This window comes from Desmodus rotundus, chromosome 1, assembly GCF_022682495.2.
Source record: "Desmodus rotundus isolate HL8 chromosome 1, HLdesRot8A.1, whole genome shotgun sequence".
NCBI classification, from domain to species: Eukaryota; Metazoa; Chordata; class Mammalia; order Chiroptera; family Phyllostomidae; genus Desmodus; species Desmodus rotundus.
In genome coordinates, this window is record NC_071387.1 from 87,687,874 (window position 1) to 87,696,702 (window position 8,829).

Consider the following 8,829-nt stretch of genomic DNA (forward strand, 5'->3'; position numbering starts at 1 on the left):
TGAAATGTGGCACATCCAAACTGAGAAGTGCTGGTAGCTATAAAATACACCTTGGATTTTGAAGACTTGCTGACAAGAAAGAAAGTAAAATAGCTCCATAATAATTTATTTTTACATAGAATACATGTTGAAAGTACACTCTATATAGCTGGTTACATAAAACGTATTAATGTATAGTTAATACATTAATTAATGTATAATTAATTTTACCCATTTCTTCTTTGACTGGAGCTACTAGAAAACTGTATATTACATGTGCCACTCACATTATATTTCTATTAGACAGCTCTGTCCTTGAGCTTTCTCCAATTTTGTCAGGCCAGTTCAGAATTTGCCTTGAGAAGTGGGCTCTGAGCTACTGGTCTCAGATCTACAGAGATTCACAGGTAGTAACCTCAGGTTCAGAGAGGAAAGATGACCAAAATCACACAGTGGAACTAAGGCTGATCTACAAGTCAATATGTAATATAGTCACCATCATGGCTGAGGATAGGTTTCTCTCTCCAACTTCAATTTCTCCCCAAAGCCAAGAATTCAGAACAATGCTCTCTCCCCTGTCATTGGTGACAGGCAGAAAGCAAAAACATGAGGCTATGGCTGAGACGCCTGGTCCACCCAAGCACTGAGGAGTCCCCAGGGATTCTGTGGGGCCTCATGGGCAGCCACCACCTCCACCTGTTTCTCGGAAGATTGTGCTCACCTGGGAAGCCATTAGCCTGGAGAGGCAGTAAGTGCCCAAGTCCTTCAGCTTTGTCTATGGCGTGCTGGATATGTGGAGTCAGCTGGAAGAATTGGAGCCTGCTATTCTAGCATCCACCTTGGGCAATAGAGGCTGCCCTCAGGTACCCCAATGAGACTCAAGGCTACAGAACTTGTTAATGTGGGCATTTCAACTTGGGAATTTTATGTGTCCTACAATGTAAACTGTGAGCCTTAGGAAGAAATATATGACAAAGTCTACAAGTCTTAGACCCCCTTGCCCAACCCCGAACCCAACTCACACAGTGAGGCATTATACCCCCTTGATTTCCTTTTAGTTATGCTAGTCAAACGAAGGAGAAAGTGTTTTTTCTCTGACTCTGCCTTTAATAACTCTCTCCTTGTCACACACTTACCTATTAAATAAGGACAGATAAGGGCTCAAGCTCAAAGCTGTGAACAGATTACAGCAGATATGTAGACTTGAATGAGACTCCCCTGATTTCTTTTTTTATTTATTTTTTAACTTATAATTTTATTTTTTTAATTATTTTATTGTTGTTCAATTACAGTTGTCTGCATTTTACCCCCACCTTCCTCCCGTGCTTCCACCCTCCCCCTTGGTTTTGTCCATGTGTCCTTTATAGTAGTTCCTGAAAACCCTTCTCCCCACTGTCCCTTCCCCCCCTCCCTCTGGCTATTGTTAGATTGTTCTTAACTTCAGTGTCTCCAGTTATATTTTGTTTGCTTTTTTCTTCTGTTGATTATGTTCCAGTTAAAGGTGAGATCATATGGTATTTGTCCCTCACCATCTGGCTTATTTCACTTAGCATAATGCTCTCTAATTCCATCCATGCCATTGCAAAGGGTATAAGCTCCTTCTTTCTCTCTGCTGCATAGAATTCCATTGTGTAAATGTACCATAGTTTTTAGATCCATTCATTTGCTAATGGGCACTTAGGTTGCTTCCAGTACTTGGCTATTGTGAATTGTGCTGCTATGAACATTGGGGTGATACGTTCTTTTGGATTGTTGTTTCAGGGCTCTTTAGTGGAATTGCTGGGTCAGAAGGTAGTTCCATGTTTAGTTTTCTGAGGAAATTCCATACTGTTTTCCACAGTGGCCTCACCAGTCTGCATTCCCACCGACAGTGCACTAGGGTTACCTTTTCCCCGCATCCTCTCCAACATTTGTTTGTAGATTTGTTTATGTTGGCCACTCTGACTGGTGTGAGATGGTACCCCATTGTGGTTTTAATTTGCATTTCTCTGATGGCTAGTGATGCTGAGCATCTTTTCATATGCCTCTGGGCCCTCTGTATGTCTTCCTTAGAGAAGTGTCTGTTCAAGTCCTTTGCCCATTTTTTAATTGGGTTGTTTGTCTTCCTGGAGTGAGAGACTCCGCCGATCTCTATGTATGTCTCTGTGCCTGTACTTCCTTCTTGATTTTCCCTCCTTATTGTCTTTTGGGTCTCTCAGTATTTTATAGTCATCTTTTACTCATGTTAATGCTGTTAACTTTTTTATTTGTAGTAGTGAAATATAAACTATTTTAAAACATTTATGTTTATTTTAAGCAGTGCTTGTTTAAAAAATTACAAGGTAAAATATATGTTACAGATATGATGAAAATATACTGCTAGCAGATATGTTAACATTTATGAAGATGGTGTGAAAATAACTGAGATGTAAAGACAGACATTGCAGTCAGATAGACATGGTTCACCCACTTGAAGCGTGACTTTGGCAGCAGAAAGAAAGAAGGTGCTCCTACCCTTTGCAACAGCATAGACAGATCTGAAGAGCATTATGCTAAGTGAAATAAGCCAGGCAGTGAAAGACAAATAACAATATAATGTCACCTATAAGTGGAACTTAATCAACAATACAAGCAATCAAAATATAACCAAAGACAGTGAAATTAAAAACAAACTGACAGTAACCAGAGGGGAGGTGGAAGAGGATAATGGGGGGAAATGGTGACGGGTTTTCAGGAACATGTATAAAGAACACATGGACAAAGCCAAATGGAGATAGGATCGAGGATGGAGAGTAGGGATGGCTGGGGTGGGGGGAATGGTGGAGAGTAAATGGAGGCAACCGTAGTTGAACAACAATAAAAGATAATAAAGTGATAATATTTTGGATATATTGGGTTAAGTAAAATATATTAGTAAAAGTAATTTTTTCTTATATTCTCTACATTCTTAAATATATATTAGATCTTCAAAAAAAATAAAGAAGTGTGACTTTGGTCAAATGCCCTAAGATCTTTGGACCTCAGTTTTCTCATCAAAAAATGGGAGTGATACCATATATGCCACTCAAAGTTGTGAGAATTAAATGAGAAGTGTATGTAAGAGATGGAGCCAGTATGCTCCATTTCTGTCCACAAAGTCTACAGTCTTTCTATCACACAGGGTCCTCCTTAGAAGGCTTCACCTGATAATAAAAACAGTGTTAAGTAAGCAACAGAATTAGTGGAATAAAGACTTTCAGAATGTTTTTCCTCTGTGCAAGAAACGGTAACAACAAAAACCTTAGGAAAGTTGTTCAAACCACTTTTTCAGAACTTTGGAAACTAAGCAAAGGCTAGAGTAACATAAGGAGCATTTATTAAAAAACAATACTTGTTAAAGCTCTGGACAGATGGCACAATTGTTTGGAGCATCATCCCATACAGTAAAAATTTGAGGGCTTGATCTCCAATCAGGGCATATACCTCAGTTGGAGGTTTGATCCCCATTGAGGACACACATGGGAGGCAACCAATTGATGTTTCTTTCACATTGAGGTTTGTCTCTCTCCATCCCTCCCACCCTTTCTTCCTTTGTCTCTAAAATAAAAAAAAAATATCCTCAGGTGAAGATTAAAAAAATGGATCAAAAACTAAATGGAGGAGCAACATCTATAAAATTCTTAGAAGAAAACATAGTCATATATACTGACTGGATTAGATAATAGTTTCTAAAGCACAAGCAACATAAGCAAAAATAAATTGGACTTCATAAAAATTAATAACATTTGCATATATCAAAGTGAAAACCCATAGAAAGGGAGAAAATATTTGCAAATCACACATCTGATAAGGATCTACTATCTATCTATCTATCTATCTATCTATCTATCTAAAGAACTCAAACTCAACAATAAAATACAAATAATGCAATTCGAATATGGGCTAAGGATTCAAATAGGCATTTGTCTAAAGAATATGAACAAATGGTCCATTGACATATGGGAAGACGTTCAATACCCTTATTCTTCAGGGAAGAGCAATTCCAGCTACAATGAGATATCACTTCACACAGAGTGACATGGCTAAAAACAAAAAACAAACAAACAGAAAAGTATAATAACAAGTGTTAGGAAAGGTGTAGAAAAATTAGAACCCTCATACATTGCTGGTGAGAATGTAAAATTGTGCAGGTGCTGTGGAAAACAGTTTGGCAGCTCCTCAAAACATTAAACATATAGTAACCATATGACCCTGCAATTCCATTCCTGGGTATATACCCCAGAGAATAGGAAACATATGGCCATACAGAAATTGTGCACACATATTTATAGCAACATTATAATAGACAAAAATTGGAAACAATCCTAATGTTCATCATCAGCTGATCAAAGGATAAACAAAAGTGGTATATCAATGCAGAGGAATATTATTTAACCATTAAAAAGAATGCAGCACTGATATGCACAACATAGATAAACATTATGCTGAGTGAAAGAAACCAGACACAAAGGCTTCATATTCTATGATTCTACTTATATGACATATATAGAATAGGCAAACCCTGGAACAGAAAACAGGTTAGTAGTTGCAGGGGTTGGGGAAGAAGAGGCTAGGGTTAAAAAAAATACTCTGGAATTAGATAGTGGTGATGGTCACTCAACTTTTTGAGTGTACTAAAAATTATTGAATTGTGTACTTTAAAATGGTAAATTCTATGGTATGAGAATTTTATCTCAGTAAAAAGGGGGAGAACAAAGAATGGTGCAAATTGTATGCTTCCTTTTGCATTAAAAAAGTGGCATGATAAAAGGAATATATTTGTGTTTGCCTAAAGAAACACTGGAAACATACAAAAAACAAACAAGCCCTGGCCAGAGTGCCTCAGTTTGTTGGAACATTGCCCTGTAACCAAAAGATTGCAGGTTCAATTCCTGGTCAGGGCACATACCTGGGTTTCAGTTCGATTTCTGGTCCGGGCACGGGTGCATGGAACCCCCAGTCTGGATGTGTAAGATTGCTGGTCCAGCAGTGCGTGGAAGGCAACCAGTAAATGCTTCTCTCTTACATGGATGTTTTTTCTCTCCCTTCCTCTGTTTCTAAAAGCAATGAAAAAGGCAAAACAAAACAAAAGAAAACATGTCCTTGGGTGAAGATTAAAAAAAACCTAATAATATCGATTACTCATTGAGGGAGGTAAAGTAGGAAACAGGGGAGATGGGAACAAAGATAAAAACAAGCCTTTTCATATTGTTTTGATTTTTGAAGCTTGTAACTATAATAACTTTTGTTAAAAAATAAAATTAGAGAATAAATAACATCAAGCAAACAGAAATCCTCAACAACTGGTTCTATTTCTTTTCTGCCTGTACTACTGCCTAGGCTGGGCATTGGCCCCTATCCATGCATTCTGGTGGGACAATGGCATGGCAACAGAGGCCAAGAGAAGCTGGGGACACAGTCCAGGAAGGCAGCTAACACAATGGGGCATGTGTGACCTGTAGCCTGGGGACAGAATGATGCTGGAGCTCCTGAGAGTCCCTGATTGGGGACTGGTCAGCATGGCTTACGTGTGGGCAGGTCATGCCCAAAAGGCTTGGGAGATGGAGACAATCAAATTCTGTGTTGGGTTTTGTTTACTCTTTTGACCAAAATCACAACGCTGCTTATGTACCTGTGCTAGACAGAAATGCAGCCAATTAAAACAGGTCAGTGGGAGGACTGTACTGAGCAAGCACTCACCTGCTTTGTTAAACAGAACCAAGTGCTTCTCACTCCATCCAAATGTTTCCATATGTGGATGAGGGCCAGCATCTCCAAAACTTCAGATGTTGTCATAGAAAACACTGGATTTTTATTTTAAACCTTTCAGTCTTTTAATGTTGACAACTAAAATTTTTTTAAATCTGAGTCGGACAAACCAAACGTATTTTCTGCTGATTGTGATTTGGGAGCTGCCAGTATATGGAGAACAATGCAGTTATGGATGTGAGATCTTCATAAGGACCTTATATGGGTTTACTCTTAGACTTTATGGTTACCATCATCACAGCATCTTCCAGCTCTCAAAGAAAGAAAGAAAAGAACAAAATAATCAAAAAAGTAAGATTAGCCCTTGAAGGTTTCTTCTCCTGCTGTCATGCATGTTTAAGGCAGCAGACCACTGATCTGTTCTTGGGATGGTTCTTCCAGCAAAGGAGTAGGGGAAGCAAAGAACACAGCCCAGAGAGCTTCTGCTGACCCTGCCCAATGCTCTTAGTGGAAGAGTTGGAATTCTTACACTGATTTTACAAAATCAAGACAGCTACTTTTAGTGGAGAGCTGATTTCTCCACTCCCTGGAAACTTTGCACCATCTGGAATGTTATCCACCCCCTTCTATAGAACAATCTACCTGGAATACAGATGTTTTTACAAATAATGTTTTTATTTATTTATTTATTTATTTATTTTATTTTTTATTTTTAAATTAATTAATTTATTTTTATTCAGTTACAGTTGTCTGCACTTTCTCCCCATCCCTCCACCCCACCCCAGCCAGTCCCACCTCCCTCCCAAAATAATGTTTTTAAAATAGAGGGATACCTTCTATTTTGTAAATGTACCAAGCTCTCTTTTCAAATCAATTGACCACTGATTTCACAATCCTTTAAAATAAAGCTTTATAATCTAAAATAAATAAATAAATAAGTAAAAAATAAATAAAATAGAGGGATACAAACTCACACCAGAGAATTAACCTTTCTATATGAACAAGCTTGACTCTACTATCTGGTGAATGGATTGTCTCCCCTCAAAGGCAGAAACTTTAATTTTATTTTTTCATATTTTTTGCACAATCTCTAAAAGTGAACACCATTCTAGTGTACTCAGCTATTAGGAGAAGAAACAGGCACACAGGTCTGGGGAGTTATCCACATTCTTCCATGATATATTAGGTCCATTTAGGCAAAGGGTATGGTAAGAGAACTCCTCTATTTTTCTTGAGGATCTACTATGTGCCATTTTGTTAAGCATTTTGCATAATAAAGGCTTCTTGTTGGAGTATTATTATCATTATTTTTCTGTTACCAAAATGTCTCTAGTTCCCCCAATTACACAGGTTCACTCCTTTCTTCGATATTTAGATAGAATAACTCAAGGCCATATCCCATATTACCATGTCAAGTCTAGCATCCTCATCAACTTACTAAAGTATGCATTTTCACATTCTTATGTTTTGATATGTACTTGTCACCTTGCTTCCAGTCTATGGTGTTGGGCTTATTTCTGTTGCTAACAGCTCTGGCTGTCTACCATGGGCTTGGACCCCCAAAGCACCTCACATAAATCAGGTGTAACAGACTTCTGCTGGAGACAGCTCGAACAGAGAGATGGAGAGAAGAACCATATCATTCAGCTCCAAAAGTGTTCCTGATGGGGTTTAACTCGTGAAAATTTAGGAGATAGAACAAAGGGTAACAAAAACTTCAGTTTGGCTTTCACCCTATTTGGAATTGGCCTCTTCCTCTATCTTCTGCCCTCATTCTCTGGATGGCAGGATGTCTGATTCTTGAAGGACCTCTTTCTTCTCTCATCTGTGAAATAAGAGTGCTGGCCTCAATGGGGTGTTGTTAGCCTGTATTCTGAGATACTCTAGTGGTGTTTCAAGTGTCCAATCAAAATTGGCCCAATTTCTGCTTTCTCTTTTCTTCCCCTTTGGAGGATATACACTCAGCTACCTTCACAATGGTTTTGCTTGAAATAACAGGGGGTCTTGGAACCCCCACTGCTGTACCTTCCACTCTGCCCAAAGTGACCCACACCCACCACTAAGGAGCCTTCTGTTTGAAAGGCATGGCAAACCACCAAGCCAGGCAATTTCTAAAACAATATAATGCAGTGGTCAAGATCATGAACTCTAGGTTTACCATTGCCTGGCTCACAATGCCAGCTCTACTACATGTTAGCTGTGTGATCTTCAACAAATTATTTCATTCATTTGAGGCATAAAGGTTTAAGTCCTAGTTCTTTATTTGGAAAATGGATATAACAATAGATTCTACTTACCAAGGATATGAGAATTAAATTAAATAATTTGTGTAAAGTTCTTAGCACATGTAAGTGCTCTGTAAATATTTTATGGATTTATTAATATCTTATGGATTTTATTATTATCATTATTGTTACCTTTTCTGGTCCAGGCATTTCAACCCTCCCTAGCCCCTTCCTGCTGCTCTCTCTGTGAAAACATCTGGTCTGGACCCTTTTACAGGGGTCTTCTCCTGCTGCCCAGTTAATATCCTTTCTTTGTGTTGTGTCATGGGTTATCATGATTCTGGGCAGCCCTCGGCTATTGGAAAATGACCTTAACTACCGGCTGGAGGCATCCAGGGCCATTTCTATTATCACAAAGGACTCCCTGGCTCTGCAGGTGGAAGCCATTATCCCTGACTGCCCCTGCCTCCAGACTAAGCTGCTGGTGTCTGAAGGCAGTTGGTTAGGCTGGATGAACTTCAGGGAACACCTCTGGTAAGTTGAAGCTCGCCAGAGAACAGCATAAAATGAGGTCAAGGAATTTCACCTTTAAGCAACAACAGATAAAGTGCATTGAGAGAGTAAATCAGAAAGGAGCACTCACTTTAGAAACCAGAGGGACCTGTGACCTAATTCTGATGACAATCTTCAAAATCACTTACTCAGTCAGTACTAGACTGTCACTAGCTTTTTTATGCATTTGCCCCTATAATGGTGATGGTTATAGAGCTCAGCCAGAGTAAATGCAATAACCTATGATGTATTTAGTACATAGTAGGTGGTCAGTTAGTAATATAATAATAGTTTCCCTGTACTGAATACTTAGTGTTTGTTAGGTCTTATGCTAGATAAGCATGCAACACAGATTTAATGAGTATCT

The 8,829-nt window shown here is 38.7% G+C and overlaps 1 pseudogene; it reads left to right on the forward strand.

The window, feature by feature from the left end:
* The first annotated feature begins 585 nt into the window (after positions 1 to 585).
* On the forward strand, positions 586 to 8,448 carry LOC139440260 (acyl-coenzyme A synthetase ACSM5, mitochondrial-like; annotated as a pseudogene).
* Positions 8,449 to 8,829: the final 381 nt, after the last annotated feature.